The sequence below is a fragment of the Magnolia sinica genome, chromosome 9 (assembly GCF_029962835.1).
Source record: "Magnolia sinica isolate HGM2019 chromosome 9, MsV1, whole genome shotgun sequence".
NCBI lineage: Eukaryota > Viridiplantae > Streptophyta > Magnoliopsida > Magnoliales > Magnoliaceae > Magnolia > Magnolia sinica.
The window spans coordinates 86809823-86836758 of NC_080581.1; the positions used below are offsets into that span (position 1 = coordinate 86809823).

General features: G+C 43.1%; 1 protein-coding gene and 1 non-coding gene across 2 annotated transcripts in view; both read left to right on the forward strand.

Annotated features, from left to right (window-relative positions):
* The window catches only part of LOC131255952 (disease resistance protein RPM1-like), a 37587-nt gene that overhangs the window by 435 nt on the left and 10216 nt on the right, over nucleotides 1–26936 (forward strand). The gene's annotated exons all lie outside the window — the stretch shown is intronic.
* Nucleotides 24668–24774, forward strand: LOC131257277 (small nucleolar RNA R71). The gene has a single exon (XR_009177285.1). It is a non-coding gene; the product is annotated as a small nucleolar RNA R71 (small nucleolar RNA).

A 26936-nucleotide genomic window follows, 5' to 3' on the forward strand; every position in this document is an offset into this window, starting at 1 on the left:
AAATATATTTAAAAAAGTTACATTTCAGCAAAAGTCTAGCGGAAAAGTCAGATGATTTCGTTTGGAAACCGGATTGAATACGGAGTCCAGTATGCTCTTACAGTATTGAGTAAACTCAGCTGGGCCCACCTTGTATGTATGTGGCCTATCCACGCCGTCCATTGGTTTTTCCATCTAATTTAAGGGGTTGAGCCTAAAATTGAAATATATCCAAATATAAAGTGGATCATAGCACAGTAAACAGTGGGGATAATGATTTCCACCGTTCAAACCTTTCTACGCCTCACAGTGATGTTTATTTGTTATCCAACCTATTCATAAAATCATAAAGAAGAACGGAAAACACAAATATAAGCTTGATACAAAACTTTTGTAGCCCCATAGAAATTTTCAACGGTAAATGTTTAATTCAACCGTTTACTATGGTGTGTTCCATTTGAATATTTACTATGCTTTATTTTTTGTCTCAAACCTAAAATTATCCAGTAAAAATGATAGACGAAGCAGATAAAATACATAAATCATGGTGGACCCCACAGAGTTTACTCAGCAGGCTAGCGTAGTGCGTTACTAAGCAATCCCTCCCTTCCATTCTTGGACTCAGCAGACGGGTTGGGCAGTGAGACCAGCTACAAAAGTGACGTCACCTAGTTAGTAGGTCCCATCACAATGTATGTTTTGCATCGATACAGTTTGGATGGATCATTTAGAGCATGAGCCAAAGAATAAATTATATCCAAAACTGGAGTGGACCCACCATAGAAAACAGTAGAGAGAGTTCGCCCACCATTAAAATTGATGGACAAAGCGGATAAAATACATTATCCTCACTGTTTAGTGTGGTATGATCCGCTTGATATTTGGATATACTTCAATTTTAGCCTCATCCTCTTGAATTACATAAAAAAACAGATGGACAGCATGCATAGACCACATACATACAAGGTGGGCCCAACTGAGTTTACTCAGTACGGTGAGAGGTGAGAGTGTACTGTACTCCGTATGCAATCCGATTTCCAAACGAAACTATCTACGTTTCCGTTAAGACTTTTACTAAAATGTATTTTTTTTAATATATATTAAAAAAAAAAAAAGAAAAAGAAAAACTGGTGATGTAGCACTTACAGTTGCATAGACGAATGCTAATGGTGGAATCAGCTGCTCACTGTTTCTACGAAACACATGATCTACACTCGGAATAATAACACCCACAATTAAAATCTTTCAACGGCCAACCATGATGTTTCTTTTCCATCCAACCTGTTCATAACGTCATGCATCCCTTCATGAAGGGGAAAAAAATCAGCATGATCTGAATCTTTTGAGGCCCTCAAGAAGTTTCCAACGATATGCATTCAATCCTCATGATTTCCTGTAGTGTGATCCACTCGATCTTTGCATACACTTCTTTTTCATAGGCTCATACTAAAATGAGCTAGAAAAATGGATGGATGCATGGATAAAACACATACATTACGGTAGACCCCACAGGGTCATGCCTAGGGATTGCCCCGATGATGGGTGCTGACGCAATCCAATCCAATTCCGCTCACCATTCGCTAGCATTTGTCCTCCCACAGGGTCCATTCCTTTTTTCGTTTTTATTTTTTATTTTTTTCAGAAAAATTAAGATATGCATGACAACTGCACATACAGCTGTATAAATCTCCTAGAATATATTCCACTTTTACATATACAGAGTGTTACAACGGGAATTTTAGAAAATATTACCTTATTAGTATGATATTTACATTTCCAAATTTACTTAGGCCTGTTTAATTTTTCACCCTACGCTGGAATACATGGTGAATGGGTAATTATTATTTATCCACCTTGTTTGATAATCCACAGTATTTTTGTTTTAAAAAAATGATCTAGAAAATTTGACTTAAATTTGTGGGCCACACTATGATATATTTGACATATTCATGCCGCCAATCCATTTTAGCATAACATTTTAGGGCATAATTTGAAAAAAAGAAAAGGAAAAAACGAGGCAGATCCAACGCTCAATTGACCCACACCAAAGGACACAGTGTCCTTAATACGTTCGCCATTGAAAGCTTTTTCTTTCACCAGGCCCACATTAAAGTTTATTTGTTATCTAAACCCTTCATAAGGTCACACGGGCATGGATAAGGGGAAAACACAAATATTAGCTTCATCCAAAGCATCTAGGAGCCTTAAGAAGTATTTAACAGTGGGTGAATGATTTATCACAATTTCCTATGGTGTGGTCCACTTGAGCTTTGGATCTACCTCATTTTTGGGCTCATGCCTTAAATGAGGCTGGCATATAAGATGAACAGTGCGGATAAGCCACACACATCACAATGGGCCCTACATTCATTTGGCAGCTGTCCTCGATTCTAACGCTCAAAAGTTAAGCCGTCAACATTTGCATCAGAAACGATGTGGTAATTACCCGGATAAGTGTGAAAAATACCTTGTTTCAACACTGAGGTCTTGGCATCAGTTCCCTAATGAGGTGGCTAATAGTGAAGTGTGATTTAACAGTGAGTGTACTAACAAGCTAACAAAAAAAAAAAAAAAATTTACCTGGGTAAGTAATTATTACCCATTTACAAGGTAATTACCTATGAGATGAAAAATCAAACAGACCCTTATCTGAAATAAGTTACCTATCTAAAGAGAGATATCAAGAGAGACCAAAGACAGGAGAAGTTGAAATGTATTTCTTTGCCCAACGTACTTATCTGCTTAACAACATACTTGTCCGATTGATAGGTAAAAACTAAGATAAGCTAATTGAGATATAAGTAGCTTATGTTAAGTAACTTAAGATTCAAATGCCACCTTAATAATAATTAAATAGGTACCTATATGAGTGATGCTCCACTACAAACCATAACGTAGGGGAGCTTAATGTTCACAAAAGGAAAAAGTGTTAACACCTGTTGGGGAAAAATATGGCAAGTCTGGAGACTCGGTTATCTACTAAAACTGTCTGAGGGATCCGATCCAATAATTCGGACCGAGTTAAAATAAAGCCTAAAGGAGAGACTTGTCAGATTTGTGGGAAACAAATCCCGACCAAAGTTGAGAGTCGAGAGCCTTAGGCAAGTATAAGATATATCAAGTTGACTCGGTTAATGAGGCAGCAATATCGAAAGGGACCTAGTAAAGGCTCTAAATCAGAAAGCCACCTGATCGATTATGAAACTGACCCATGTATGGTGGGTTGAGGTATCGGCTATCGGATAGAAGAAAGACATCGGTCCCGAACCGATTTAGTTTCGTCCAACAGTAGGCGAAAAAGCCTCCTTTGTAAGCCAGCTAAGATTACGAATTTATTAAAGCCAAGTCAAACAAAGGAGAAACGGTGTAATCTTAAACACTGTCCCGAGAATCTTGTAAAAGGATTCCCGATCCCGAAAATCTTGGTATCAGGGAGTATCCATAAACAAAACACCATCTAAATCAAATCTCCAAAAAACTGGGAAAGAATCCCCATACGGCAGGATCCTCCTTCTCGTATAAATAGGAGAGACTCCAAGGATGAAAGGTACGCAAAAACTCTCTCCCAAACTCCCTCAATACTATAAGACCCAGATTCCTATCCTGACTTTGGCATCGGAGGGTCCCTTGCTCTAGCTAGGGTCTCCTTTGTCTTCTTCCTGTGTAGGTACTTGAAGGTCTAAAGAGGGTGGACCAGATTTTTACATCAACAGTTAGGCGCCATCTGTGGGAAGCGATACAAAAAGTCATTTCCTACGTTCTATCCAGAGGCTATAAAATGTGCTTTAATGGTGGTTACTAGAAGAACGATCCAAGAAGATCTGAATGAGGCTGCTACCGTTGAGCCATCGGCTGCAAACATGGTCCAACGGAATCAAGGTCAGTATTCCACTGCTCAACCGGTGACCTCTGCTGGGACGAGAAACACTCAGCGGAATCGAGGTAATGGGCGACTTGATAAAGAAGTCCAGGAGCTCAGACCTGACATCAACGTCATGAAAGAGCAGTTGGAACAGATACACCAGCAGCAAGTTTCGCCGAATGTTCAGACGACCAACGTCCCGCAACAAGTTGTTCGTCCCGAGCTTGTCGTCCCGCAACCAACATTCCCTCATCGAAGTCAGCCCCAAGGTCCGTCCGAGCCAGCTCCCGCTCATTCCACTACTGTCGTACTGCCCCCCACTGACCTCCGACATGAGATCGATCGGCGGAGGCGCAGTCGGCCTTCGGCTAAAGGAATGACCGAAAGTGATGAACCTTAGAAAGCCGACCTTTAAGATTTCAGGAAGGAAGTGCGGGAAGATATCGAGGACGTAAAACAGGGTCGGGATTTGCGTCAGAATCGGCCCGAAACGAAAACATCCCCGTTTGTGGAGGAGGTACTAGGCTCGACTACCGGAACGGTTCCATCTTCCGCAAATTGCACCTTTTACTGGTAAAACCGACCCAACTGAGCACATCGAATGCTTCCGGACATACATGGAATTACACGATGCCTCGGACGTCGTAATGTGCCGGGCTTTCTCCCTCACCTCAGCCGACGTAGCCCGACTTTGGTTTAAACAGTTAAAACCGAAGTCCGTCCGAACCTTCGCAGAACTTAGTGACACCTTCCTTACCAATTTCATTGGCGGAAAGAAGAAGTTGAAGCTCCCATCGCATTTAAACAACATAGTTCAGAAGGAGGGAGAGTTACTGAAAGATTACATCAAACGATTCAACTTTGAATCGCTCCAATTTTGGAAGCATTCGGAGGAGATAGCACTTAACTCCATCATGCAAGGTGTGAGGGATAAGCCGTTTCTAGCATCCCTAGACAAGAATTCGCCAGAAACTTTGGCGAAGTTCATGACTCGGTCAGACAAATACGTAAATGCTGAAGAAACGTGGAACCTACATGAGGCCATTCAGAACGCGAAAACCGCGGCCAAAGAGTTAGCCAAAAAAAATTTGACTCAGTTGGGGGGAAAAAGCGTAAGGACGACCGAGCGCGCGATGAACACAAGTCAGGCAAACGACCCGACCCAATATTTTTTACATACACTCCGCTTAACAAACTTCGAGAACAGGTGTTGATGGAAATCAAAAGTGAAGGATTCGTAAGTTGGTCGAATAAGCTTCAGAGTAATCCGAACCGACGAAATAAGGATAAGCACTGTCACTACCATCGCGATCATGGTCATAGTACTTGAAGGAGGAGATCGAAAGGCTTATCCGAGAAGGTCAGCTCAAAGAACATGTCGAGAGAACGGGAGCAACGGAAGAACGACCGAGCGACAACCGATCCACGGAAGAAATCTGGACAATAGTCCAAGGACCCCTGTGCGGAGGCGACTCAAATAATGCCCGAAAAAATCATGCTAGAAGCCTTAGCCGACCCGAGTCTAAAATTCTGATCATAACTCGGCCTTCAAAAGAGAAGAAGATGGAAAATTACTATATCTCGTTCACTAATGAAGATGCCCGAGGTATCCATCATCCACATGACGATGCACTGGTCGTCACTCTGACCATTGCAAACTGAAGGGTGTTCCGCATACTCGTCGACACAGGGTCATCAGCTGACGTATTGTTCGTTTAGGCGTTCGGCAGGATGGGTGTTGAACGATCGGCCTTACGACCGGTTCGTACCACATTGGTCAGATTCTCGGGGGGACAGATACTTTCAGAAGGGATCATCTCATTGCCGCAGTAGGCGAAAAAGCCTCCTTTGTAAGCCAGCTGAGATTACGAATTTATTAAGGCCGAGCCAAACAAAAGAGAAATGGTGTAATTTTAAACACCGTCCCAAGAATCTTGTAAAAGGATTCCCGATCCCGAAAATCTTGGGATCAGGGAATATCCATAAACAAAACACCATATAAATCAAATCTCCAAAAAATTGGGAAAGAATCCCCATATGGCAGGATCCTCCTTCTCGTATAAATAGGAGAGACTCCAAGGATGAAAGGTACATAAAAACTCTCTCCCAAACCCCCTTAATACTATAAGACCCAGATTCCTAGCCTGACTTTGGCATCGGAGGGTCCCCTGCTCTAGCTAGGGTCTCCTTTGTCTTCTTCCTGTGCAGGTACTTGAAGGTCTAAAGAGAGTGGACCAGATTTTTGCATCAACAGTTAGGCGCCATCTGTGGGAAGCGATACAAAAAGTCGTTTCCTACTTTCTATCCGGAAGCTATAAAACGTGCTTTAATGGTGGTTACGAAAAGAACGATCCAAGAAGATCCGAATGAGGCTGCTACCGTTGAGCCATCGGCTGCAAACATGGTCCAAGGGAATCAAGGTCAGTATTCCACTGCTCAACCGGCGACCTCTGCTGGGACGAGAAACACTCAGCGGAATCGAGGTAATGGGCGACTGGATAAAGAAGTCCAGGAGCTCAGACCTGACATCAACGTCATGAAACAGCTGTTGGAACAGATACACCGGCAGCAAGTTTCACCGGATGTTCAGACGACCAACGTCCCGCAGCAAGTTGTTCGTCCCGAGCTTGTCGCCCTGCAACCAACATTCCCTCATCGAAGTCAGCCCCAAGGTCCGTCCAAGCCAGCTCCTGCTCATTCCGCTACTGCCGTACTGCCCCCCACTGACCTCCGACATGAGATCGATCGGCGGAGGCGCAGTCGGCCTTCGGCCAAAGGAATGACCGAAAGTGACGAACCTTGGAAAGCTGACCTTTAAGGTTTCAGGAAGGAAGTGTAGGAAGAGATTAAGGACGTAAAACAGGGTCGGGATGTGCGTCAAAATTGGCCCGAAATGAAAACATCCCCGTCTGTGGAGGAGGTAATGCAGGCTCGACTACTGGAACGGTTCCGTCTTCCAAAAATTATGCCTTTTACTGGTAAAACCGACCCAACTGAGCACATCGAATGCTTCCGGACATACATGAAATTACACGATGCCTCGGACGTCATAATGTGCCGGGCTTTCTCCCTCACCTTAGCCGACGTAGCCCGACTTTAGTTTAAACAGTTGAAACCGAAGTCTGTACGAACCTTTGCAGAAATTAGTAACACCTTCCTTACCAATTTCATTGGCGGAAAGAAGAAGTTGAAGCCCCCATCGCATTTAAATAACATAGTTCAGAAGGTGGGAGAGTTACTGAAAGATTACATCAAATGATTCAACTTCGAATCGCTCCAATTTCGGAAGCATTCGGAGGAGACAGCACTTAACTCCATCATGCAAGGTGTAAGGGATAAGCCGTTTCTAGCATCCCTAGACAAGAATCCACCAGAAACTTTGGCGGAGTTCATGACTCGGTCAAACAAATACGTAAATGCCGAAGAAACATGGAACCTACGTGAGGCCGTTCAGAACGTGAAAACCGCAGCCAAAGAGTCAGCCAAAAAAAATTAACTCGGTTGGGGAAAAAAAGCGTAAGGACGACGGAGCGTGCGATGAACACAAGTAAGGCAAACGACCCGACCGAATGTTTTGTACATACACCCCGCTTAACAAACCTCGAGAACAGGTATTGATGGAAATCAATAGTGAAGGATTCGTTAGTTAGCCGAATAAGCTTCGGAGTAATCCGAACCGACAAAATAAGGACAAGCACTGTCACTACCATCACGATCATGGCCATAGTACAAGTGATTGCTATCACTTGAAGGAGGAGATCGAAAGGCTTATCCGAGAAGGTCGGCTCAAAGAACATGTCGAGAGAACGGAAGCAACGGAAGAACGACCGAGCGACAACCGATCCAAGGAAGAAATTCGGACAATAGTCCGAGAACCCCTGTGTGGAGGCGACTCAAATAATGCCCGAAAAAACCATGCTAGAAGCCTTAGCTGACCCGAGTCTGAAATTTTGATCATAACTCGGCCTTCAAAAGAGAAGAAGATGGAAAATTACTATATCTCGTTCACTAATGAAGATGCTCGAGGTATCCATCATCCACATGACGATGCACTGGTCGTCACTCTGACCATTGCAAACCGAAGGGTGTTCCGCATACTCATCGACACAGGGTCATCGGTTGATGTATTGTTTGTTCAGGCATTCGACAGGATGGGGTTGAACGATCGGCCTTACGACCGGTTCGTACCCCATTGGTCAGATTCTCGGGGGGACAGATACTTTCAAAAGGGATTATCTCATTACCCCTTACAGCCGGGAATCCGCCGCGCCAAGCGACGACAATGGTTGATTTTCAGATAGTCGACCAATCGTCCGTGTACAACGCTATACTCGGCCGACCCTCTCTGAGTCTCCTCCAAGCCGTGATATCTACATACCACCTCTCTATGAAATTCCCGATTGAGTAGGGAGTAGGAGTCGTCAAAGGAGATCAAAAGGACACGAGACGTTGCTACATGACAGCTGTAAAAATACCCACCGAGAAAGCCTCGACTGACGTATCGACGATCGAGTTGCTGGACCCTCGGGTCGAGACGCATAAACGAGGGCAACCAGTTAAAGATCTTATCTCGGTGCCTTTGGTTGAGATAGACGGGTCTAAAATAGTGCAAGTTGGCTCGTCTCTCCGATCCCCCTTGAAAGTTAATTTGATAGCCCTGCTCCGACGATATGCTGATATATTTGCGTGGAGCCATGAAGATATGTAGGGAATCGGCCCATCAGTGATCGCTCACCGACTCAATATCGATCCGACCTACCGACCAATCCGACAGAAGCGAGGACCACTCAGCCCCGAGAGGTATACTGTCATTGAAAAAGAGGTTAGCAAGCTCCTCAAGCAAAATTCATAAAGAGATATACTACCCGGAATGGGTAGCTAATGTCGTACTTGTGAATAAAGCTAATGGGAAGTGGCGAGTCTGTATTGACTATACCGACCTAAATAAAGCCTGCCCGAAGGATAACTTCCCTCTTCCGAGGATAGACCAGCTGGTAGATAGTACTGCAAGACACGAACTTCTTAACTTTATGGATGCGTATTAAGGGTATAATCAAATTGTAATGCATCAGTCCGATAAATCTAAAACACCTTTGTCACTAACAAAGGCCTTTATTGTTACCGTCTGATGCCATTTGGTTTCAAAAATGCCGGTGCGACTTATCAAAGACTGGTGAACAAAATCTTTGCTCGGTTGATCAGCCGAACCATGGAAGTGTACATTGACGACATGCTCGTCAAAAGTGTATACGCAGCCGACCATATAGCAGACCTAGAAGAAATGTTCCTTATCTTATGAAAATTTCAAATGAAACTGAACCCTAGTAAGTATGCCTTTGGCGTAAGCTCGGAAAAGTTCCTCGGTTTCTTGGTCAGCCTTCGAGGAATAGAGGCAAACCCGAAAAATATAAAAACCCTGCTCAATATGGAATCTTCGAAAACAATTAAAGATATACAGATACTGACTGGACGGGGGCAACGCTTAACCGTTTCCTATCCAGTGCCACGGATAAATGTCTCTCGTTCTTCAAACAATTGAAGGGATGACAAACGATGGATTGGACTGAAAAGTGTGAAGCAGTGTTCCAGCAATTAAAGTCTTATCTCGGATCTCCACCACTCCTATCGAAACCTGAGTTAGGAGAAGCCCTGCTGATGTATCTAGCGGTGTCTGAGGTAGCAATTAGCTCGCCCCTGATACGTGAGCATGAAGGCAAGCAGCTGCCAGTTTGCTATGTCAGCAAAGCACTATTACCGACAGAGATAAGATATCCACTCTTGGAAAAAGTGGCCCTAGTTCTAGTAGTCTCCTCACACCAACTTCGGCCATACTTCCAAGCCCATACCATCATCGTTATAACCGATCTCCAACTGCGTCAGATTCTACAGAAATCGGATGCATCCGGTCGACTTACGAAGTGGGCAATCGAATTCAGCAAATTCGACATTCAATATAAGCCGAGAGTAGCAATCAAAGGGCAAGCCGTGGCCAACTTCATTGCTGAAGTAACACCACAAATCAACCCGATGATTGAGCCTATGACCGAGCCTGTTGAAGAATCGACTACTGCTTCCCCTGTGTCATCACTCGACCTAATACCCTGAAAGCTGTATGTCGATGGTTCTTCCAACTCTAAGGCAAGCGGGGCAGGAGTAGTTTTGAAATTTTCAAACCAAACCTACATGCAGTATGCCTTGAGACTTGGATTTTCAGCGTCAAATAAAACGGTAAAATATGAAGCGTTGTTGCTCGGCCTTTGACTCGCGGCCAGCTTGGGTGTTAGGCATCTAAATGTTTTCAGTGATTCTTAGCTAGTTGTTAACCAAGTTACCGGTGCGATCAAACGCGAAAAGAGCAATTAAAAGCATACATGGAGAAAGCTAAAGAACTGATTAGCAGCTTTCAGTGTTGTGTCGTCAGTCGGATCCCTCGAGCAGAAAATGCTAAAGTTGACCTATTAATAAAACTCGCCTCCGTTGACGAAGACGATATACCCAGGTCTGTTCTAGTCGAGTGCGTTGCTAAGCAAAGTATTGATGAATCAGTTAGCTTGGTCATACATACGATCGACTTGGAACCTTCTTGGATTGATCTGATCGTCCGATATCTTGACAAGGGTGAGCTGCCCGAAGACCGTGCCAAGGCCCGACGATTAAAGATCCGAGCCTCCCGTTATACCATACTCAACGGGATTTTATATAAGAAAGGTTATTATGCTCCACTGCTGCGGTGCCTAAACCCCAGTGAAGCGGATTATGTACTACGGGAAACTCACGAAGGGATCTGTGGAAACCATTCAGGAGGACGGTCACTCGCGCACATAGTGTTACATCAGGGATACTACTGGCCGATAATCTAACACGACGCTTGTAAGTTCGTTGAGAAATACGACAGATGTCAGAGATTCGCGGTCATCCCAAGACAACCTCCAGAAGCGCTAACACCAATGACTGGTCCTTGGCCCTTGCACAATGGGGAATCGACATCATAGGCCCACTTCCTGTGGGAAGAGGCCAGACCAAGTTCGTTGTCGTAGCCATGGATTACTTCATGAAATGGGTTGAGACTGAGCCACTGGCGAAAATAACTGAATAGAAGATCACTAATTTCATGTGGAAGAACATTGTCTATTGGTTCGGAGTTGTTCGGAGTACCCCGGACCATTGTTACCGACAATGGAAAGCAGTTCGACAATAGGACCTTTTGTGAAATGTGTGACAACCTCGGGATCGAAAATGTGTACTCGTCGCCCCACCATCCTCAGATGAACGGATAGGTTGAGGCGGTCAACAAGATCATCAAACAGCATCTCCGGACCAAACTTAACCAAGCCAAAGGAGCATGGGCTAAAGAACTCCCAAAAATACTGTGGGCATATCGAACTACAGCTCGAACCGCCACAGGAGAAACTCCTTTCTCCCTTGCTTATGGCTCGGAAGCCGTCACTCCGATGGAGATCGGGTTGCCTTCACCCCGAGTAGTACGTTTAACGAAGAGGATAATGAACAACTCTTAGCACTCGGACTCGATCTTGTGGACGAACAAAGAGAGAAAGCCCGGCTACGTATAGGGGCTCGGCAATAGCAGGTAACTCGGTTCTATAATGCCCGAGTAAAGGTCAGACGTTTTCGAGTCGGAGACATGGTTCTCCGAAAGACATTCCTCAATACTAAGGAAGTTAGCTCAGGAACACTGGGACCCAACTGGGAAGGACCCTATATCATCTCAGCCACCATTCGACCTGGGACATATCGGTTGGAAGACCTAACCGGACAACTGCTACCTCATCCATGAAATGCCGAGCATCTAAAAACCTATTACCCCTGAAGTCGGCACGGCAAAGCAATAAAAAAAAGGAGCTCAAAAAATAACAGACATGTAAATTGAGTAAAAAATGAATAGAATGAAATTGAGCAATTATTCATTTATTAGTATGTTACATCAAGTTACATCTTGTTTTAACAATACATTGTTAGACTAGAAAGGGGCAAAAGAAAGATCGGCTGCAACGTGCGAATTTCTTCTTCGAATAACGCTATTCTCGAGCTTGCCCAGAGCTGATGATGGTACCAAAAATCGAGATCCAAGTGGAGCTGGTGTTAGTGCCAAAAATGGAGCCGATGACGGTACTAAAAACCAAGATCCAAGCGGAGCTGGTATTAGTGCCAAAAATAGAGCCGATGATGGTGCCAAAAATGGAGCCGATGATGGTACTAAAAATCGAGCTCCAAAGCTATCAAGGGTCATTCGGAATGACCTCTGGAGCCTGAGTCAATTCAAACTCGGCCCTAATACCACCCGCAGCATCATCACACTCAGGCGCCTCAGCCGCCGGATCCTCGGGAGGCCCTTCCTCGAATTTTAAAAGATCAAGGTTGGGAAAAAACTGCTTCATCACTTGAATGCAAGCTTTATACCCGCTCGCTTATAAGCGATCTCTCTCATCTTCGAACTCCAGAGATTTAAGGAAGTCTTTTATGGCCTTCTCTCCTACGTCTTTCTTGGCCACCTCAAGGGCTGCTTTTGTGTCGGCCCTTAACCGAGCTAGCTTCTCCTCGGAGGCTTCACGAGCCAAGCGGAGTTGCCGACCTCATCAATAGCCCCGTTCAGCAGCTGAGCCATCCGAGCACATTCGACTCTAAATCTTCAGTCGTCTTCCGGGCCAAGCTCAACTCATCAGTCAAACGGCCGACCCGAGTTAAGGTAATCTCCAGTTAGGCTTCTGCCTCTGCAGCCTGTTTCTGGACTGCTTTGACATCTGCCACATGCTTCTGGGCCTTCTCAGCCTTGGTCAAATCGACGCTGGCTCTCAGCAGGCAAGGGGCAAGTTGCAAAAAAAAAAAAAAACTAAGTCTGATTAAAGCCGAAAGAGATAAGGAGCTAAGGGATAAAATTTAGAATCCTACTTAAAGTAAGACCCTCATAGCATGGGAGAGTATCCGACTCCCGGGAGCTTCGAAGAGGGAAGCGAATTCCTTTACACTCCCAGTAGAAACAGCCCAAGGAACCATGTCCGCCACGGCCCGACGGAAGGATGATTGCTCCTGTGAAGCTGACTCGTCCCTTCGTCTCGAGACCCGTTCTGCAACAGATCCTAGCTCAGGAGTCACCCGGGACTCGACCGGAACGTCCTCTGCCCTCTCTTCGGGGTCAGAAAGATCGACGACGGGTGGGGCGACCGAGGTAGTGGGGATTGGGGCAGAAAGCTCCGCGACTGAGGGAGCAGTTTTCTCCTTCTTTAGAGGCCGAGGCTCGGACAGAAGAACTGACCTCGGAGAAACCTTCAACTTCGATGATGGCTTTAGAAGGGGTCGAGCTTCAGCCATTTCTGTGTCAGACAAAACGCAGAGTCAGAAGAATTCAAGAAGGATGTGCCTGAATAATTCAAAGATACCTGTCACGGATGAATCCAAGCCCGAAAGAAGAAGACACTCTGGTTGTAAAAGAGACTTCCAAGACCTGTCTTCCGGGCTCAACGTCCATAAGTCTCTGATCCGAGCTAAGGCGTTGGCTGCTAACTTCGGTTTTTTCTTGAAAATATCTATAGAATACATTCAGTCAGACTTAAAAGGATTCTAACAAGGTAAAACGAGGGAAAAGGCATGCTAAGTCACCTGCTTTAGAGAACACGTGGGGAACGAGGGATTTGTACAGCCCAAGCTTGGCAGTCTCCCAGCGACCGCATGCCCAGAACCACCTCTCTCTCCAATGCTTGTTAGAGGTAGGAGGGTCGGTTATCAAAGAACCACCCTTGTTCCGCCAAGCGCTCAAAAAATACCAACCGGGCTGCGAAGTGTTCGGCCGAACTTGGTATAAATAAAGGAACTCGTCCATGGTCAGTGGGAGCTGCTTTGTCTCAGCCCACAACACTACACATTCGAATAAGTTCCTCCACCCATTCAGAACTATCTGCCCGGGAGCAATTCTGAGCCAGAAAAGGAAATCCTAAACAATAGGTTGTAAGGGCAGATGTAAGCCACATCGCATGGCAACTTGAAAAATTGCGACTATCTCAGGAGGGGGATGGTCGGGCAATTCGTTCGGAAGCGGAAGTTGAAGAATTACTGAGTCAGAAACATGATACCCTACTCGAATCCTATCCAAATCCGTCTCAGTTAAAATTGAGGGAACCGGCCCCTTCTATTCGTCTCCAACCTCCTCACTCTTGGCAGCCTCTCCTTTTTCAGCTGCCGACTAAGCAAATCGAGTCGATCTCCATAGGGGAACTGACCCAGTGGTTCCCCTAAACTCGGTCCTCATCGGTCTCTTGGGAAGAGCCGATTCAGAGGTTCCTAATACTTCTTCCTCTTCATCTAAGTCATCCCCAGGGAAAAAGGGGGTGGGCCTGCCCGGGGCATGTCTCAAGATAGAAGGGCCCTCTGGAGCAAGGCGTTCCGCTGGAGTCCCATTGAACATCCTAGCGGTGAGATGGAAAGCCTCATTGGCACTCATCGCCATCTTCGCCAGTAAGGAAGGCGATTCTAAAACATTCCAAAAATGCTTCGTATCGCCCTCATCACCGAAAATCCCCTCCTGGATACTTGAGGGATACATTGTCACTGAACAACGAAAAGAAAAGGGAAGAAGATAAGACTCATCGGAAAGATGAAAAGCACACAGTTGAGGAGGGAGGAAGAAAGTGAGGACGGAAAAGAATGGCAGAATGCAAGTATAATAAAGAAGGAAGAAAAGAGAACGGAAGAAGGAGATTAACCGGGTAGACGAAAGTGCGAAAGTCGATCCCGCTCCTCCTTTTATAGCCGAGCCACGTGGTAGCAGCATTTAAGGAGAGAGTCGAATCGATGCTTATTTCGACTCTTCCACCCGACACGTGGTGCACGCTGACTGACGCAAGTAACGTCTCTACCACGTGTCTGACTCTCATAAGCGAAGGAAACGACTTGACGACTGTCCGCTCGTGCGACCTCGAGTAACAATTCGTTGCACGTCAAGAACGACACAAGAAGCAATAAATGCCTCATCATAACCTCGGTCTACAATGCATTACTCCTTATTACTGATATAACTGACACAAGGAGTAGGGGGCTTACTGTTGGGGAAAAATGTGGCAAGTTCGGAGACTTAGTTATCTATTAAAACTTTCCGAGGGATCGGAACCAATAGTTCGGACCGAGTTAAAATAAAGCCTGAAGGAGAGACTTGCTTGGATTTGTGGGAAACGAATCCCGACCAAAGTTGAGAGTCAAGAGCCTTAGGCAAGTATAAGATACATCAAGTTGACTCGGTTAACGAGGCAGCAATATCTAAAGGGACCTAGTAAAGGCCCTAAATCAGAAAGTCACCTGACCGATTATGAAACTGACCCATGTATGGTGGGTTGTGGTATCGGCTATCGGATAGAAGAAAGACATCGGTCCTGAACCGACTCAGTTTCGTCCGACAGTAAGTGAAAAAGCCTCCTTTGTAAGCCAGCCGAGATTACGAATTTATTAAGGCCGAGCCAAACAAAGGAGAGACGGTGTAATCTCAAACACCGTCCCGAGAATCTTGTAAAAGGATTCCCGATCCCGGAAATCTCGGGATCGGGGAGTATCCGTAAACAAAACACCATCTAAATCAAATCTCCAAAAAATCGGAAAAGAATCCCCATACGGCGGGATCCTCCTTCTCCTATAAATAGGAGAGACTCTAAGGATGAAAGGTACGCAAAAACTCTCCCAAACCCCCTCAATACTATAAGACCCAGATTCTTAGCCTGACTTTGGCATCGGAGGGTCCCCTGTTCTAGCCAGGGTCTTCTTTGTCTTCTTCCTATGCAGGTATTCGAAGGTCTAAAGAGGGTGGACCAGATTTTTGCATCAACAACACCTAATTTGTCCCCCACACAATCCGCTTCCATTTTAACATGAATTTCCACCATGAAGTTTGTGAGAAATCTATCCCTCCCATCTATTTTTCAAGCTTATTTTAGGACATGCGACCAAAATATATATATATATATATATATATATATATATATATATATATATATATATATATATATATATATATATATATAATGCTCTCATACAAACCGTAGCGTAGGGGAGTTATATACGCACTACATGAAAAAAATATTTATACCGAATTTGCACCCTACACAATTTGCTCTCATTTCTAGTTGATTTCTTGTCAAAGACTTTAGTGTGAAGGGAACCTAAGTTGGGCCCACCTTGATGTTTGTGCAAAATCTATTTCGTCCATCCATTTTTTAAAGCTCATTTTAGGACATGCAACCATAAATGACTAGGATCCAAAACTCAAATGGACCACACGTGAGGAAAGAGTGGGGAAAGAAATGCATGTCGTTGAAAGATTCTTGGGCTCTACCTTGATGTTTATATGTCATCTAAACTATTTATAAGTTCATTCCAACTAGGATGAATTGAAAACACAAAAATCTTAGCCTAATACAAAACTTCTATAGCCATATGAATGTTTCAACGGTAGTCATTTATTCCCCGTTGTTTCCTCTTATGTGGCCCACTTGAGTTTTAGTTCCACCTCATATTTGGTCACATGTTCTAAAATGAGCTCTCAAAACAGGTGGACAAAGTCAATTTATCACAAATATCACGGTGGCCCCACCTAACTTCCGGCCCACGAAAGCCTTAGGGCAGGAAAGTCGTGTCTAGCTGGAAGCGGATTGCGTTGGTGTTCACTCCCCAAGTGTAGGGTTGTGATGTAGTAATAAACTCGGTGAGACCGAGGTCGAATCCCAAGGGACTGATATCCGTATGTTATCTGAAACTAACTAGAACTAAAACTGGAATGAGATGAAATCTAATTCGAGTTGTAATTTGAGGAATAAGAGTGAAATATTAATCTAAAACTTAAATAATTCAGAGGAAGGAAACTAGGGATTCAGAGGATCCACTTGTAGGGATCAGGGAGATCTTATGCCTGCATCAAGAATCATGGAAATTAAAGTGAACTTACTTGATCTGGTTTTCAAGAGATGAAAGGTATATGAATTAGAATGGATTCTATCACCAAACCATGCCCAGGAGACAAAGTAAACAACAGAATTAAACTAATTACCAACCAATCAACATGTTATGAGGGTTAGGAAGGGTACCGTCATCCGACCATGCCCAAGAGACTATGGTGAACAACAGGGTTTCCTGACGTCATAAACATAATTAAAAAAAAAACGTAGAAACATGCTCAAAGCCATCGCAGTCCTATTGTAATTTTAGTCACAACAGACCATTAAAAACTAAAAACATTCCCTTACAATCAACCCAATATCAAATCCATTCAGTTTAAACTAGAATTAAAGGCATAAAATTCTTCCCATCACGCTACAAGCTTCACCCCTTAGCCCTAGCTAAGGGGTTTAGCCACACATGAATGGGCTAAAATAAACAAATAAACAAAAGAAAAAGAAGAAAAAAAAACACAGCAAAGAAATTTAAGTACAGAAGAAGAAAAAAAAACTTCTCTTCTCTTTCTCTCTCTCTCACGTTCCAGCTTCCAGATTCCTATCGGCTTCCTCCTCTCTCTTCCTCCACATCTCTCTATTTTATATCATAAGATAGGACGCTCGTTTGAAGATTTACGCAGCAACAGCTCCAGAGGAAATCGTGCATAAGGCGAATGCACGTTATGCAGTGAAAGCTCCAAACCACCTGTGTTTGGATGAATGATCGGGACGCTGACCGTCCCAGATTTTACAAATATCTTCATGGCTAGGGTCAATCCTGGCTTGGGCATCATCTAGACGATTTGGATCAGCGTTTTGATCAACACCGAAATCATACAACAGCCTACAAAAGTCGGCCTGCTCCCGGACGCGAAAACAGGGACTGCGTATTCGTTACACTGTGACGATGGTGGGGTCCACACTCAGATTCAAATGAGAAATCCAAGCCTCCACCGAATTTCTCTCGAAATTTCGGTCGGGAAAGGGAGGTTTTTGGCCGTCTGTTGATGTGGCCCGCAGAATTATCACCTGACCGTTCGCTCCTCGTCCGAACGGCTGAAATCTGCTCCATAATTCTTCTAGGAAAAATTCCACCTAGGTGTGGGTCACGCCCTCCCTCTGGACTCAATAGACGGTTCAGATGAATGATTTAGATGCCGAATGGGCCCCACTGCACGAAACCGGCGGACCTCGTGCGTTCGTGCTCAAGAAGGAGAAGGAGACGGGTCTCCTTTGTTGACCAGGAGGTCCTGGTCCAGTGCACAACGGGCGTACGCCTGCTGTGTACACCGGCCATGTAAAATGGGCCCCACCTTGATGTTTTACAGAAATCCGCTCCGTCCATCTGACTTCTCATCTAATTTAAGGAGATGAGACCAAAATCAAGGCATATACAGAGATCAGGTGGGCCCCAAATCACTGTTCTATAGGCTGATCTAACTGTTGGGCCACTTCCATAGTGATCTGAGGGCTAAAATTTGATATGTACAGTTAATTTATGGCCCTCAGGCCATGCATGCAGTTTTGAGCTAATCAGATGGCGGGAACTATGTGATCTTGCATTCTTCACCAATTTCGGGCCTCTTTAACGTGAATGACTTGATTTTCTCGGATCCCTGGCATGTAAATTCTTCAGTCTTGGTTCTCTAGAGTGTGTCCCTTGCTCTGGTGTCTTCGGAACGTTAATTCCATGCTTTTAGCATCCCGATCCAGTCCCAGCTCATAATTCCACCTTGCAACAGAAACATGATTAAAATGGGCTATTAAATGGTACCATGTTCATAAATCTAGGCAACAACTGGATCTGATATGCAATATTTGACCCTCAACACAACTCCCAACCAGCATTTTGCTAGTCCCGAGCAAAATATGCGAAAAGTAAGTTGAGAATTACAGAACAATTTCTACAAACTCGAGTGATTTTTGCAGAATAATCCAGATATGAGCACTCTCAGATTCATGAATGTTGGGTATTACTTTCTCCTAGACTCAGGCGCACGGTAAACTTCATAATCAAGTTCAAAGTATTATTTCAGGAATTAGAAAAATTCTAAACATTGAATTCCATGGATGTATAGTCTAATCTCGACTTATCAACATTAAGATTCACCTCTCTATTTAAAGATATTATCGGTAACCAATAAGAAAATTCACGATAACCCAACTTCGCCTTACACATTATCTTTTTATTTTTTTAATTTTTTGATTTGATGATTTTTTTTAAAAAAATAATGCCAAGAAGGGGAATCGAATCCTCACTTATAGGGAGCAAACCTATGGTGAAGACCATTGCCTACCCCTTTCCGCCGGCTACTTTGGGAAATTGAACCTTCACCTATAGGGAGCAAACCTATGGTGAAGATTATTCACCCAATCCTTTCAATTTTCTCAGGCCGGTTCCTTTCATGCTTAGTGAGTACCAAGTAAATCCTTCAATATCAAACTGAAACCTTAATGTGAAAGCGAGATGTGACATGTGAGATCATAACTCAATCAAAGTATACAACTTCTAATTCTGGATTAACAATTCAAACTTAATTATGCAATCCAATAGATACTGAATCCAAGCATCTTAAATTTCCAACATCATGTATCTTGAAATTTCAAGTGCCCTAGATGGCTGTCAAAATCCCTTCGAATTCACAAGAAAGTCCAGAAAAATTAAAAATTTTCACAATTTTTGTTCAAGATCAAGAAAATGCTAATTAGGTCACCTAATCTCCCACCCCCAACGTAAAATCTACATTGTCCTCAATGTAAAAGATATGAGCATGCAATGCACTTGGGACAACGAAAAGTAAATATGAAGTGATGGGAAGATAGTACCTGGATGATGAATCGAGAGACACTTTCCAAGAGATCGCAGCATGGGCGTCGGTCAGTACGAGAGAGAAGGCAACACAAAAATAACAAAAAAAAATCCTACCTATACCACTTTCGTAGGTGCTCTCGATTGCATTTAGCGTATGCAACAAGCCTTTAAACCCCTAGGTTGCCCCTAGTGGACGAGTTATAGTCTCGTGAGGGTTTGCAGTAATGTTACCCACAAACATTGAACTAACTAATGATAAGAACGAAAAGAAATGAAGAGCTGGGTTGCCTCCCAGGAGCGCTAAGTTTACCGTCTTCAGCCAGACAAATAAAGCAACTACTCCAGTCCTATGAAAGCGATAAACCTACCTGTACCTCCATCAGACTAGGAGATCAATCCTGGTAAACAGGAGCAGTCAGAGGCATGGACATGTCCTCTAAATCAAATTTCTCGACAAATGGTTTCAATCGATGTCCATTGACTTTAAACTCCTTGCCATTGTCGGGATCTCTTATCTCAACGGCCCCATGAGGAAAAACAATAACAACAATGTAAGGGTCGGTCCAACGAGATCGAAGCTTACCCGGAAAGAGATGTAATCGAGAATTGTACAAAAGGACCTTCTGACCAGGCGTGAATGATTTTCGCAAAATGTGTTGGTCATGAAATGCTTTCATCTTGTCCTTGTAAATTCTCGAATTATCGTACGCATCATTCCGGATTTCCTCAAGTTCATTCAATTGAAGTTTGCGTAGCGAGCCAGCGTTGTCCAAATTGAAATTAAGATTTTTGATTGCCCAGTACGCTTTATGTTCCAGTTCCACAGGCAAGTGATAAGCTTTCCCATAGACAAGTATAAAAGGAGACATTCCAATAGGGGTTTTAAAGGCAGTACGGTATGCCTATAAGGCATCGGTCAATCGGATTGACAAATCCTTACGATCAGGGTTAACCATTTTCTCCAAAATGTGTTTAATTTTCCTATTAGAAATCTCAGCTTGCCCACTTGTCTGTGGGTGGTACGGGGTGCTCACCCTATGAGAGATACTGTATTTCTTCATTAAGCTCTCAAATGGTTTATTACAAAAGTGTGAGCCCCCATCACTAATGATGGCTCGAGGCATTCCGAATCGAGAAAGGATGTTTTCTTTTAAGAATTTAATGACCGTGCGATGGTCATTAGTTCGACACGAAATCGCTTCGACCCATTTAGTGACATAATCCACGGCGAGCAAAATATACAGATTTCTAAACGATTGGGGGAATGGTCCCATGAAATCAATGCCCCAGCAATCAAATGCTTCAATGATAAGGATGGGATTCAAAGGCATCATATTTCGACGGGATAATGCTCCCAATTTCTGACAACGCTCACAAGCTTTGCAAAACTCACGAGTGTCCCTAAACATAGTGGGCCAGTAAAAGCCACACTGCAGAATCTTGGCCGTGGTCTTTTTAGCAGAAACGTGACCACCACAGGCCTGTGAGTGATAGAAGGAGATGACGCTCTGATGCTCATCGTCTGGTATATATCTCCTTAGGATTTGGTCTGGGCAATATTTAAATAAATAAGGATCATCCTAGAAAAAGTTACGCACCTCGGTGAAGAATTTCTTCTTATCTTGCGCAGTCCACTGTGTCGGTATGGCACCTGTAGCAAGATAATTAGCAATATCAGCAAACCAAGGTGAATGGGAGACTCTAAACAGTTGTTCATCAGGGAACATGTCGTTGATATGGGTCGTCTCAAGGGAATCAGAGGTATGAAGGCGAGAAAGGTGATCGGCCACTACGTTTTCTACTCCCTTTTTATCTTTAATTTCCAAATTAAATTCTTGGAGTAGAAAGATCCATCATATCAGGCGGGGCTTAGAATCATTCTTAGAAAGAAGATACTTCAGCGCCGCATGATTTGTATAGATAATGATCTTGGATCCGATCAGGTAGGACGAACACTACGGCTAAGAGTTCTTTTTCCGTAGTTGAGTAGTTCACTTGGGCCGGATTTAAAGTCCTACTCACGTAATGGATGATGTAGGGTCTCTTATCCTTTCTCTGGCCTAGAACCGCTCCAAGAGCATAATCAGAAGCGTCGCACATAAGCTCAAAAGGAAGGCTCCAGTCGGGTGGCTGCATGATAGGTGCAGTGGTTAACGTGCCCTTAAGCTTGGTGAAAGCTTCCTGGCATTGCTCAGTCCATTCGTACGGAGCATCCTTTTGAAGAAGATTACATAAAGGACGAGAGAGGAGACTAAAGTCCTTTATGAATCGCCTGTAAAATCCTGCGTGTCCTAAGAAGGTCGCACGTCTCTGATGTTCTTGGGTGGAGGTAGGTTAGAGATAAGATCAATTTTTGCCTTATCTACCTCGATTCCCTTGGACGAGATGATATGCCCAAGGACAATTCCTTTCTGAACCATGAAATGACACTTCTCCCAATTAAGTACTAAGTTCTTTTCTTCAAATCTTTTCAACACACATTTAAGACTTTCCAAGCACTTGCTGAAAGATGGACCGTAAACAGAGAAATCATCCATGAAGACCTCTAAATATTGCCCCACCATATCAGAAAAGATACTCAGCATACATCGCTGAAAGGTGGCAGGGGCATTACATAGTCCGAATGGCATCCTTCGGTAGGCAAAGGTGCCGTAGGGACATGTAAATGTGGTCTTTTCCTGGTCTTCAGGGGCTATCTCTATCTGGTTGTAACCCGAATACCTGTCAAGGAAACTGTAATAGGAATGACCAGCTAACCTTTCCAGGATCTGATCAATAAATGGTAAAGGAAAGTGGTCTTTCCTCGTGACGGTATTCAACTTCCTGTAATCAATGCACATTCTCCAACCAGTAGTGACTCTAGTTGGCACGAGTTCATTATTGGCATTGGGTACGATGGTGATTCCGGACTTCTTAGGGACCACTTGAGTTGGACTCACCCATTGACTATCAGATATAGGGTATATGATACCCACGTCCAATAGTTTAAGAACCTCGGCCTTAACCACTTTCTTCATGTTTGGATTTAGTCTACGTTATGGTTGCCAAGAGGTTTTTGCATTATTCTCAAGATATATGCGGTGAGTACAAATCGAGGGATTGATTCCCTTGAGGTCCGCTATCGTCCATCCCAGGGCTCCTTTATACTCAATGAGAGTAGATATGAGCATACTCTCCTGTTCTTTCTCTAGGTGGGCAGAGATCACCACCGGGTATGTCTCATCTTGACCTAAATAGGCATATTTCAAATCAGAGGGCAAAGGTTTTAGGTCAAGCTTCGGTGGCTTGAGGTTAGACGGTAGAGGCACTACATCGGTTTGTGGCAATTCTTCAAATTGTGGCCTCCACCGATTAACTTCAAGTACTGGTGTAGTATCAAGCAAGGCACACGTCTCCCTAATCATGTCATCATCAAAATCATGGGAGCGGGCCAGGCACGTCTCTAGAGAGTCAGAGGATAAGGTTAGAGGTGTCGTATCTTCCACTAAAAAGTCAATCATGTTAATGCCGTGGAAATCGTTATCCTCATCTAAGTTTCTGCCGTTATTAAAAAAGATGTTTGACTCCAATGTCATATTCCCAAAAGACATAGTCATGACACCATTCCTGCAATTGATAATTGCATTTGAAGTGGCAAGGAATGGGCGGCCAAGAATGACGGGGATCTGAGTGCTTATGTTATTGATGGGTTCGGTGTCCAGAATGATAAAATCTACAGGGTAGTAAAATCTATCAACTTGGACCAACACATCCTCAATTATCCCTCTTGGTATATGAACAGAGCGATCAGCAAGTTGTAGTGTGGTTAGGGTGGATTTTAATTCACCCAAACCTAACTGTTTGTATACCGCGTAGGGAATCAGATTGACGCTCGCTCCTAAGTCAAGAAGTGCATGATCAATTCGATGGTCCCCGATTACACATGATATGATTGGGCTACCGGGATCCTTGAATTTTTGTGGCACATCTTGCTTTAGGATGGCACTCACTTTCTCGGTCAAGAAGATCTTCTTTTGAATACTCTACTGTCGTTTGGCCGTGCATAAGTCTTTTAGGAATTTGGCATATGAAGGTATCTATTTTATGACATCAAGTAGAAAAATGTTGACTTTCACTTGTTTCAACACCTCTAGGATATCCTGAGAGTTAGAGAGAGGTTTTGGTGAAACCAACCGTTGGGGAAACGGAGCAACGGGCTTCTCTAGAAGTTTCGGTTCTAATTTTTGTGGGGCATCACTAGATCCATCATTGTTGTCCTCTTCTGGTTCTTGAGGCTTTTCAGGTCTAACCAGAAGAGTTTTATCAATGATCTTTCCACTCCTAAGAGTGGTGATGGATTTAGCGTGCCCCATCTGATTTGAAGAGCTGGGATCATTAATCTCGTACTGCGGTTTAGGATTGGGGAGAGGTTGTACAGGAAGCATCCCCTTTTCTATAACCGTCATACGAGAATTTATCTTTTACCTAAAATCTGTAATTCCCCGCATTGCCTGAGCCAGCTCTTGTATGGAATTTTGAACCGGTTCCTCTTGAGGTTTTACTTGATTTGGATTTTGATTGAAGAAACCTTGAGGGGTAGCCATTTGTCCATTCCTCCAACTAAAGTTTGGATGATTTTTCCAACCAGGATTGTACGTATTGGAGTTAGGTCCAGTAAAAGGTCTTTGATAGTTGTTTACGGCATTGGCTTGTTCATTCAACACTCCTCAAAAGGTGGGTATTGTAGGACAATTTTCAGTTGTATGAATGTTGCAATCACAAATGCCGCAAACAATTTCATTAACCTTATCCTTCTTTCCTTCCATGGCCTCAACTTTCCTTATGAGCGTAGTCACTTTACACTTGAGATCATCCTCTTCTTTCAAGAGATATAATCCACCTTTCTCCTTTAATTGAGTTGGCCTAGACGTGGTGTTCGACTTTGGGTAATAGTCCCATGATTGTGTTTTTTCAGCAAGACTATCGAGGTAGTCCCATACCTCGTCGACCTCTTTATTAATGAACTCTCCATTACACATTGTCTCGACCATTTGACGCATGGAAGATGTCAGTCCATCGTAGAAGAAATTTGTAATGTGCCACGTTTCAAATCCGTGTTGTGGGCATGAACTGACCAAATCTTTGAACCTCTCCCAACATTGGAAGAATGTTTCATCTTCCTTTTGGGCAAAGTTCATGATTGCTTTTCTGAGGGTAATCGTTTTATGATGTGAGAAGAATTTTTTTATGAATTCCCTCTTCATGTCGTTCCATGTGCCAATGGATCTAGGACGTAGTGAATGTAACCACGTCTTAGCCTTCTCTTTTAATGAAAAAGGAAAAAGTTTCAGCCTGATTGTATCTTCAGATACATTAGGAAAATATAATGTAGCTATAATCTCATCGAACTCTTTCAAATGTAAATATGGACTTTCTGATTCAAGTCCATGAAATTTGGGAAGGAGTTGGATAACTCCTGGCTTGATGTCCATTTGTCCTGTGTTTTCAGGAAAAATCATGCATGAGGGCGTACTCACTCCCACCGGTTGTAGATAATCTCGTAAAGTACGAGGCGGGGTGCCTGATGCACCTCATTCTCATCTTGGGTATCCTCCACCCTAGGTGGAAGTAGAGGAGGTTGGTCTTCAGCCATAACTCCAACTAACTCAGGGGATTTCGAATGGTGTCTAGTCCTGCGATGGATAGTCAACCCCTCAACCAATCCTCCTTCAGTCAAGAGACGTCGAGTGTTGTCACGGGCCCACTTGGGCATGAAACACTCGCAGCCTTAAATCAAATTCGAACGAAAAGAAAATCTAGAAAGAAAGAGAGAGAGTTGGAAAGAAATTACCAAATTGGAATCCCTAAGTTAAAAACCTGCAAAATAAAACAAAATAAGTTAGATTCTAAAAAGGAGAAGAGCAATCCTTTAAAAGAAAGATAGCAGTAAACTGATTTCTAAAAGGAATTCCTAAAAGAAAGTGAAAATTTATAAAATAAATTAGGAAAGTCCTAAACTAGAAAGTAAATTACTAAAAGAGAACTGAAAAATAGAAAGTAGAGAAGGAGCTTACCGAATTAGAAATTTCTATCTTAAAGGCCTACAAAATAAGAAGGTTAGTTTCTAAACAAAAATTCTACAAGTAGAAAATTTCTAAAAGTAAATTAGGAAACAAAGTTAGATTCTAAAAGAGTTAAAATTAGAAAGTTACTAAAAATAAAAATAGAAAGTTAAGTTCTAACAAGGAAAATAACTAACCTAGTTTCTAAAAATAAAAGAGGAAAATTTCTAAAAATAAACTACTTCCTACAAATAGGAAAATACTAGAATTAGAAGATTTCTAAAATTTAAACCCTAATTTTAAAAGTAGAAAAAGTAGAGAAATTAGGAAGGAATTACCAATTTAGGAACTTATGTCAGGATCCTACAAAACATGGAAACAAGTTAGTTCTAGAAATCAAAAAGTCTACAACTAAAGTTAGTCAAATTCTAATCTTAAATTAATTTTAAACCTAATTAATTTCAGAGAATCACAACCGTCAGTCCCCGGCAACGGCGCCAAAAACTTGTTCACTCCTCAAGTGTAGGGTTGTGATGTAGTAATAAACTCGGTGAGACCGAGGTCGAATCCCAAGGGACTGATATCCATATGTTATTTGAAACTAACTAGAACTAAAACTAGAATGAGATGAAATCTAATTCGAGTTACAATTTGAGGAATAAGAGTGAAATATTAATCACTTAAATAATTCAGAGGAAGGAAACTAGGGATTCAGAGGATCCACTTGTAGGGATCAGGGAGATCTTATGCCTGCATCAAGAATCATGGAAATTAAAGTGAACTTACTTGATCTGGTTTTCAAGAGATGAAAGGTATATGAATCAGAATGGATTCTATCATCAAACCATGCCCAGGAGACAAAGTAAACAACAAAATTAAACTAATTATCAACCAATCAACATGTTATGAGGGTTAGGAAGGGTACCGTCATCCGATCATGCCCAGAAGACTATGGTGAACAACAGGGTTTCCTGACGTCATAAACATAAAAAAAAAAAACGTAGAAACATGCTCAAAGCCATCACAGACCTATTGTAATTTTAGTCACAACAGACCATTAAAAACTGAAAACATTCCCTTACAATCAACCCAATACCAAATCCATTCGGTTTTAAACTAGAATTAAAGGCATAAAATTCTTCCCATCACGCTACAAGCTTCACCCCTTAGCCCTAGCTAAGGGGTTTAGCCACACATGAATGGGCTAAAATAAACAAATAAACAAAAGAAAAGGAAGAAAAAAAAACACAGCAAAGAAATTTAAGTAAAGAAGAAGAAAAAAAAACTTCTCCTCTTTCTCTCTCTCTCACGTTCCA